Raw genomic sequence first — 8,985 nt, forward strand, 5'->3', positions numbered from 1 at the left:
GAGGCAGCTGATCGATGTTTCTCTCTCATCGATGTTTCTAGCTCTCTATCCCTCTCCCTTCCTCTCTGTGAAAAATCAATAAAATATATTTATAAAAAATAAAAGAGTTAAAAAGACAGAACCTTATAGAAACTAACATCTTACTGATGACATACAAGTTTCCCAGTTCTTGCTGAACCCCCTGAGTTCTATATGCCCTGAGTTCTATATGCCCTGGAACTGATAGGATATTGCTGGGTATTTCTTTGGTAAAGCCAACCTCTCTCCCCAACTTTCTATTACCCAATATTCCCAGAGGATCCCAGGGTAGCTAAAAGGCTTACAGCATAACTGTTAATATGGTTATGGTGACAGAGGACTCCCACAATAAAGGGGATGGAAACAAAAGCAGCATCCTGCTGGATACTTCCTTCCTGTGCCACTCTCCTTCAGCTTACAAGGACGGGTGAGAGGATTCTGGGGTGATAGGTGTAACAAGGCCAGTTTGGTCACCCCAAGCAAGGCTGGAAAGAGGGCGCCCTGGTCCCCCAATTCTTTGATACTGGATTGTTGGCATCTTTGTCCTCAGCTTTTGTTCCCAATGTTTAATATCAGGGTCATAGAAAACGTTTCTTCAAATGTCCTGATGAAGGAATACAGGAAGATGTACATGCATGGATATAATAATTGTCACAGGTTGGGCTGTCTAGAAGCAGATGCTGAGATGCAGTTTGGAGTGCAAGATGTTTTTTAGATAACACCACCTAACAAGGAAGGGGGAGGGAGCAGATTGGGCAGAAGAAGAAATCTAACTGCCGTATTACACCGATAAAGTTGTGGTCAACCTATTTGGAACTCTGAATTACAGATCAACTATCAGAGTGTCCCCAGTTGGGTCAAATTGTCCAGGCCTTTATCTGACTACCTCCCATAGTCACCGAGTGTGGACAGCCTGGGGGAGAGGGGTACTCTTGGGAGAGGCCCTCTCTGCAACTGAGGCAGATTTTGGAGGAGCTGAGACCTGCAACTTGGGTCACTGACAGCACTCCCTGCAGTTTGTATCTGCCACAAAAAGCAACTAAGACTCTCCTTCCCTGCCCAGATTTTGCTGCTATGTCTATAAAGGACCATAATGCAAAAATATTTACTATGCAAAAAATCACTAGAATAACTGTGATGCCTTCTCTTACTATTTGTGGAAAAGTAAATTTATAAGTTAAGCATGGTAAGAAGTTAAGAAGGAAAGAACATGGTCAGTGTGACTGGGGAGAAGGTTGCCCCCAAACCTAAAATGGCAAAGTAGAATAGTCACAGAATATTCTTTGTAAAATGCACCGTTACTCAAATGTCAATAAACATCCCATGGCACACTCTTATGACTTCTGGAAACAATCAGTCTTCCAGAGCGTGACCAGCAATCGTGAAAGTGATGAAACTCATCTTCACACAAGTCTCCCAGTGGTGGTCACTGGGGAATCATAAAATGAGCATCTTCTTAAGTAGGCCGTCTCATCCTAATCAGTTGGAATGTAGATCCCTGCCAAGTGAGACTGAGGAGGAAGGTAAAAGGCTGTTTGTTTATAGCATGTTGATGATCATGCAGAAGGATTTATGTGGCTTGTGCAAGAACAGCAACTGACTTTCATGGATTTCTTCCTTGGGTTTTCCCCAACTCCCCCCAAACTGGATGATCAGTAGAGGAAGACTTTTTAGAACAAAAATACTTCAGTCCTTTTCAATGTGATTTTTGAATCACAATCATTCTATGTTGATTTGACCAAATGTCCTGCTGTGACATGCCTTTATATACTGTATATTTGAACTGCTCATAGAATCACTTGGTGTTTAAACACATTTTGTACATGCATGGATAAAATGAAATACATATGAGAACTCTCTGATGATTCTTACTTTTATATTTGTCTTCTGAGCATCTTCAAGTAACTTTTTCACCACAAAGCTGAAAAGTGGTCAGTTTTTGTAAACAATATTACTTTCAGGGAATGGGAAAGGGGAAGGTGGTGTGTGATGATGCATATTGATGTGTCACATACCACAGGGTATGAGGGATGCATTCAATTTTGACAGCTTAATGAAAATAAAGAAAACAGACAAGAAAAATGGCCAGTTTACTGAGCTCATAGGAGAAGTAATGTCACATAGCAAAACAAGCAAACAGAAATGTACCATTCCAAGGTCTCTCTCATTTAAAAATGAGTTGCATCTGACAGATGTATAGTTGTGCTCATTTTTAATCTCAGCCATATGGAGTCAGAGATCCTACTAAAACAGTGCCTATGCAAGCAGTTAAGTCTATGGAAATGCATCAGAAATAATGGGTCCCATTCCAAGTTAAGAGGTAAAATAGGCAATTACACTGCTCCTGTAAGTTTGAGTGAGATGCCCAATAAAGAATGGACAGTAGGGAATGCCTGTGTAGATCTCAGGAGATCATTAATTAGGACCCCTTGTGCTTTTCCACTTAGGTTCAATGAAAGTTGTGTTACTGCACCTTGATGTTGCAGTAACTTACTAAAACTTTCATTTTAAAAAGAAGAACATAACCCCAATCAAAATTATAAATAATGAATCTGATTGGATACATTATGTCAAGAGAATCCCCCCCCCCCATAACCTCTCACCAAACAAGTATCAGAGCATATTGAGCAGGGGAAGAATCCTAAGAGCCTCCAAATATCATACAGGTCTGCTTCCCAGGTCCCATTCAAACACATGGAGGTCAAAACTTATAAGAGCACTGATACCATTATTTCTGATAGCTTTTATATTTTTACTACCTTATAAGTAACTAGTTTAATCACATGTTTTGTGCATTAAACTGATATAAAACAGTTGTTTTTTTCCTCCCCAAATTTTTGGAGTATAAATAAAATAGATTAGGCAGACTAATCTTCCCAAGACCATAGGTTACCTCTGATGAAAGAGTAGCAAAATTATTTTCTTTCAATCTTATCTTTTGGTAAAAAAAAAAAAATTTAATCAATCAATAAATCTGAATTTCTAGACACCTTCTATAATCTAAAAGGATAGTTTTCCATAGAACTGTCCTCTACTCTATAATAAAAATGATACCTACATGTTGAAACTCCTAGGACCTTAGATTAAGGTAAGATAAATATGACATAGAGGTGGCTGCTGATAGGACACTTGCAAGGTGGCACGTTGTTAGTGGGGTCAGTGGGTCTGGTTTTATAAGTGGAGAAAGTTGATTTTATGATATCAGACTAGATAACACTGTCTAGAATAGATTCACACTGAAATCTGTAACAGAGATGGATATGTGAATCAAAATGCCAATGTGTTCATTTTTCTTCTCAAGTAAGAAGTGTTTTAACTCTATATTGAGGATATCAATAGTGAATCAGATGTGTGATCTGGTAAGGAGAGGAAAAAAGGCATTAGGAATTGGGTGTTTTGAAGAAGAATAGCTCTTAAACTAGAAAAAAATATCTCACAAACTTTTCCTGTATCAAAGCAAAGTCCAACTTTCTAATCAATGGAACACTCCTTCTAAAAACAGGGTCTTTTCCCCTTACTCAGGCTATGTGAAGATTGCTAACTGTATGCTTCTTATTCTCATACTCTGTTCTTCTTTAGAGACCTTTGTGGCAGACTGCATTTGCAAAGATTAGCTACAACAATCTCTTGATATTATGTGCTGTCCTTGCCAGTCCCCCACTAAGAGGTGGAGCCTATGTGTGTATTCCTATCAATCTGGATGAGCTCTGTGACTACTCCAGTCAATGGAATATCACAGAAGTGACGTTGAGCTACTTCTGGATGTAGCCCTTCATTGGCCTTGCTGTTACTTCTTCCTGACTCTTGAAACACTGGCTTTCAGGATGTTCCTCTCAGAACCTAGCTACCATAGTTAGGTGCTCCAGGGGCAGTCTCAGCTGATCGCCCAGCCAAGAGCCAGCATCATCTGCTGGTGCTGCAAGTGAGCCATCTTGAATGTCCAGCCCATGTTAGATAACTGTAGCCCCATGTGTTAGCTGACCACAAGTGCATGACAGACCTTAATCAAGAGCTGTCCAGCTGAGGACAGTCAAAATATAGAACTATGGGAAATAATAATAAATTGTTGTTTTAAGCCACTAAGTTTTATGATGATAAATGATGCAGCAATAGATTGTAGAAACAATCATCTACCATTTCCCTGGTATATCTTTTTCTTCAAGGAGACTAGGATATTAAATAATCTTTGTATTCTTTTGTATTCAGTTATTCACTAGTTACGTTCACAAGCCCTCTTCATTCACTCATACAATAAATATGTATTGCTAGTATATATCAGGTTCTGTTATAGATGCTGGAGATAGAGCTTCTATCTTATCTAAGATAGGGAGAAAGACAATAAACATAATAAGTGAGTTATAAGGACTAAGAGTTAAAACAAAAATAAGGAAGGAGAACATGAAATGTTGAAGGATAAGTAGAGTTGTGGAAATTTTATACAGGATGGGCAGGAAAGGCTTTCCTCAGGAAATGAGTTACTACTTGCAGGAGGTGAGGGAGCTGACCTAGTGAATAACTGAGGGACAGTGGAATGTGCCTGGCGGGAAAGAGAACAGTGCCGATAGGACAAAGGTGAAAGTTATAAGAGATAAAGTCAAGAAGAATAATGTTGGGCCTTTGTCTCATTGTAAAAACTTTGAATTTCATTCTGAATAAGATATGAATCACTGAAGAGTTTTACACAGAGGAGTGACATAATGAGACTCTTAACAGAATTATTCTGAGTTTTGTGTTGAAAACAGACAGCAAAGGGGTGCAAGCAGGGAGACCAATGAGGAAACTATTGTAATCATCCAGGTCAGAAAGGATGGTGTCTTGAGTTAGGGTGGTATTTGATGAGTGTCAGAATCAGGGATTTGATTTTACCCTATTTATAAGGTAATATATTAAACTGTAACTTTCATAGATTCTGGCAAATGACATGAGACTCTTGGGTCAGAAACAAAGGACTTTATTACTCATGGCATAGCAAGCGGCACGAGCTTCATGTTTGTGTTAGCTCCCCTTGTCCTGCCAAGTCCCTTGGAGGCAATATGGATGGGCCCAGATGAGTGCTATGTAATTGGTGGGCATGTGCTGCAGCTGAGGAACACTGAGCTCGGGAAATCTATCTCTTTTATAGCAGCAGGCAGTAAGCAAAGCTGCTCCTTGTCCTGGAGGGTGACGTTGCCCCATCCCTTCAGGGTGCTCACTACAAGCACAGCCCTCAGAGCTGTCCTGAGTGACGACTGGTCAGGGCTTACATTCTTGGCATACTTGGTTAGAATGGATGGGGATCTCAGGTGTGTTGCCTGGCAGGTTGAAGTGAGAAGTAGCCAAATTCTGGACATATTTTTAAGATAAAGTCAATAAGATTTTCTGGGGATTTGATTTGTGAGATTTTTTCCCCCTAAATGATCAACCTTATATTAGCTTATCTTGTTTGAGAACAATTTGATCTGTAGGTATTAGGGAGTACTTTATATTCACTTCCAGTATACCAGATTTACCTCACCCTACCCAACTCTAAACTTCAAAATAACATATCCAGGTTAAGATCCTCAGATTAAAAAATAAAAAATAAAACCTGAATATTTAACTTTATCTCAAAGTTGTCAACTAATAAGATAATGCACTAGGTAATATAGTTTAAAAAAGTGAAGAAGTTATAATTTAATTTTTCTAACTAAAGAAAACATTATTTTCTCATTACAAATTCTATTGCTTATATCATCAGCTTCTAGAAGATATCCACTTTTAAACTGTGTTTTGCATTTGTGCAAATTTCCAGTTATACGCTTCTTTAACTTTTACCAGAGATTGGAACATTTAAATTTACAGGATAATACTTGCATTATCAGGAAACATCTTTATCAAAATGCAAATGAATAAGCTTATTACATAATGCACCTTCCTTGTTTTTAATAACAAGGGAAATTAAAATAATATTCAAGTCATTGCAAGCAATATTTCAGCAAACCAAGGTTTGTTTGAAATTCTTAGATTAGTTTCTCAATCTGGGCAAGTTTTTTAAATCTCCCGATTACAATTATACATAATCAATAAAGAAGGATAAACACTCAAACAGCTACGGTATGTTCAGTAGAAAGCCTAATTAAGTGCTCCACTGAAACAGGTGGTACTGTTTGTTGTTCTCAATACTGACTAGTCACTAGAGTCACTCAATGCTTGGAATATAGCACAAAGAATGCCAATGCCCAGGCCCCGCTCATAGAAAAGATTTCAATTCAATTGGATTTGAATGGGCTCAGGCATTAATGTTTTTTTTTAAAAAAAAAACCTAAAAAACAACCAAAAAAAACCAACAAAAACAAAACAAAAAAAAACACAACTCCATGAGTGAATGTGATGTTTAACTAGGATTGGGAAACACTGCTCTGAATTCCAAAATACCACTCCCAAATTTAATGGTTGCTGCCCATGTACTATGTCATTAGAAATATTGGAAATAAACTGTTTCCCATAGAGAGGCAATTCTCAAATACCCCAAGTCTTTTCTTCTTAGTCTTTTTTCTACATAGTCCTTTAATAATTAGTTATTTCTGTATGGCCTAAAACATCCAAATAAAAAAACTCCTATCTATGCAAATTGTAGCATCTTCCAAACGTTAATAATGAGACCCAGACTCCATCTAGCTGAGGAACATTCTACCACTTCTAGTTCAGTGGAAATTGCCTCCAACATCTCAAACCGCCGGTGTATAGGAATCAAAAGGCATCCTCAAGATTTCTGCAAATTCTCAGATACATTCATTCTCCTAATCTCTTCCATTTCTGGGCTCTTGTAGCTTCTGGCTGAACCATGTGAACTATACCCTGAAATTCATTCTTCCTTTCAGTGCTCACAACCACTAAGCAATCCCTTGCATGGTATTCCCGAGTTTTATTACACTTTACCAACCATTTTCTCAACAAGGGGGGAGAATCATAAGTGTCACTCTGCGAGGAACTGCTAATTGTCCTTCAAGGTTCATTCTCCCTTCCTTCCTTTTAGTAATTTACCACTCACTTCCCTCTAAAGAATGTCTTTGCTTGGGAAGACATCCCTATTCCTAAATGAAATCCTGTTGACAGTGTTGTAATAATATAAACTACATAAAAATAAATTCGAACAATAATTTCTATATAAATACATTCCCTTCATACATAATGAGTAATTATTTTCTTTAAAAATATTTTGCTAAGATAAAATCTTGTTTTTCTGTCTAAAAATATCAGAATTTGAAAATTAAGTGGCAAAACACCTGAAAGTCTTTGGAGTAGAGTGCATGTGTATGTGTGTGTGTGTGTGTATGTGTGTGTGTGTGTGTGTGTGTGTGTGTGCCCGCACACGCTGGCATGGGGAAATAGAGTGGAAAAAGATTGGGATTAACTCTAACCTTTGCAAGGTATATTTTGTGTTTTCTTTTATGGTAGAATATGAGTAAATGATAAGGTATGGGTGAGTAGCTATTAATCTTTGCCAGAGGCTCTTTGTGATCCGCTCGCATCTCCGGTCAGCCAAGTTCTGTGTCAGGCAGCACGTAGCAGGCCCCTGACTTAACTTTGTTTGACTTCAGTTGATTTGTATAGTTCTCACGCCCCACTCCTATATTAGGTGCACTTCCAGGCCTATCACCTGCATCCTTCTTTCTGTAGAAATGATCTGTAGGCAATCTCTCTTAAGATCAGCAACAGAAAAAGGATGTACATTCTTGCTACTTCTACTTAAGATTGTATTGGAGACTCCTTCCCAGCTTCTAGAGCAGTGGTTCTCAACCCTCCTAATGCCGAGACCCTTTAACACAGTTCCTCATGTTGTGGTGACCCCCAATTTCATTGTTACAAATTGAACATAATTAAAGCATAGTGATTAACCACAAAAACAATATGTAATTATATATGTGTTTTCCAATGGTCTTAGGCGACCCCTGTGAAAGGGTCGTTCGACCCCCAAAGGGGTCGCGACCCACAGGTTGAGAACCGCTGTTCTAGAGGCTGCCCACACTCCGTGGCAATCAGTACTCTTCCCCCAAGCACCTTTGTGTCTCTGTGGCCGTTCTTCCATAGTCGTGTCTTCCTCTACTTTGGAGTTTTATATTTTGTTATTTCAAATGCTGATACAATCAGTCTTGCCACTTATATAGGACTAACTACTATGTCTTGGCAAAGTTACAGATATCTTTGGTCTCAGCATTTTCTCTTTCCACATTTGCATAGGTTCTTTTAAAATTGAAATTTGATGACTAAGCTTCTAGCTAGTGAATGATGGTAGAATTGAGCGGTCTGGTAAATAAGAGATTCTGTTTTACCTGAAAAAGCTCATTTATGCCATGAAGTATGAATGACTGTTAAAGAATGAGAGCATACAAAACTGCATGCCTGTGATAATGGTAGCATCTCTTTTAGCTCTACATTCTGTTAGCAAGAAAATAGAGGCTTTCTCCCCCTTCCCAGCAGCTAGAGCCATGACGTTGTTTTCTAAACAACAGTTAGGCTGGTGGTAAGGGAAAGGGGAGAATGAGGGTGTTAGGGTTAACTGAGCTGGCTGTAGTGATGGTATTAGCGTGTATTTTGAGTGCGGACTAGAAACCAAACCCCTTGGGTTCAAATCTCAGTTCTGCCACTTTCTATTTGTATGACCTTGGGCAACTTGCTTAACCTGTTTGTGTCTATTCTTTATCTGCAAAATGAGGATAATGATAATTCCCACCTCACAAAGGTAGTATAAAGGTTAACATAACACATGTAGTATACTTAGCATATCTCATGTCATTAGTTAGCTATTATCATTAAGACATTTCACTGACCAGGGTTGATACAACTGAAATTTCAGTTTATGTGGGCAGAGTCTGATACATCCCATCCCATCACCTCTGCAACTAATAATACCAATTAACAAAAATGACACATTTTATTATCCAAGCAATGAAATGCAATCCCATTTGTCATAGGAAATTCCCGCTTACCCATATATTCTATGGACAT

This window comes from Myotis brandtii, unplaced genomic scaffold (genome assembly GCF_000412655.1).
Source record: "Myotis brandtii unplaced genomic scaffold, ASM41265v1 scaffold254, whole genome shotgun sequence".
Lineage (NCBI taxonomy): Eukaryota > Metazoa > Chordata > Mammalia > Chiroptera > Vespertilionidae > Myotis > Myotis brandtii.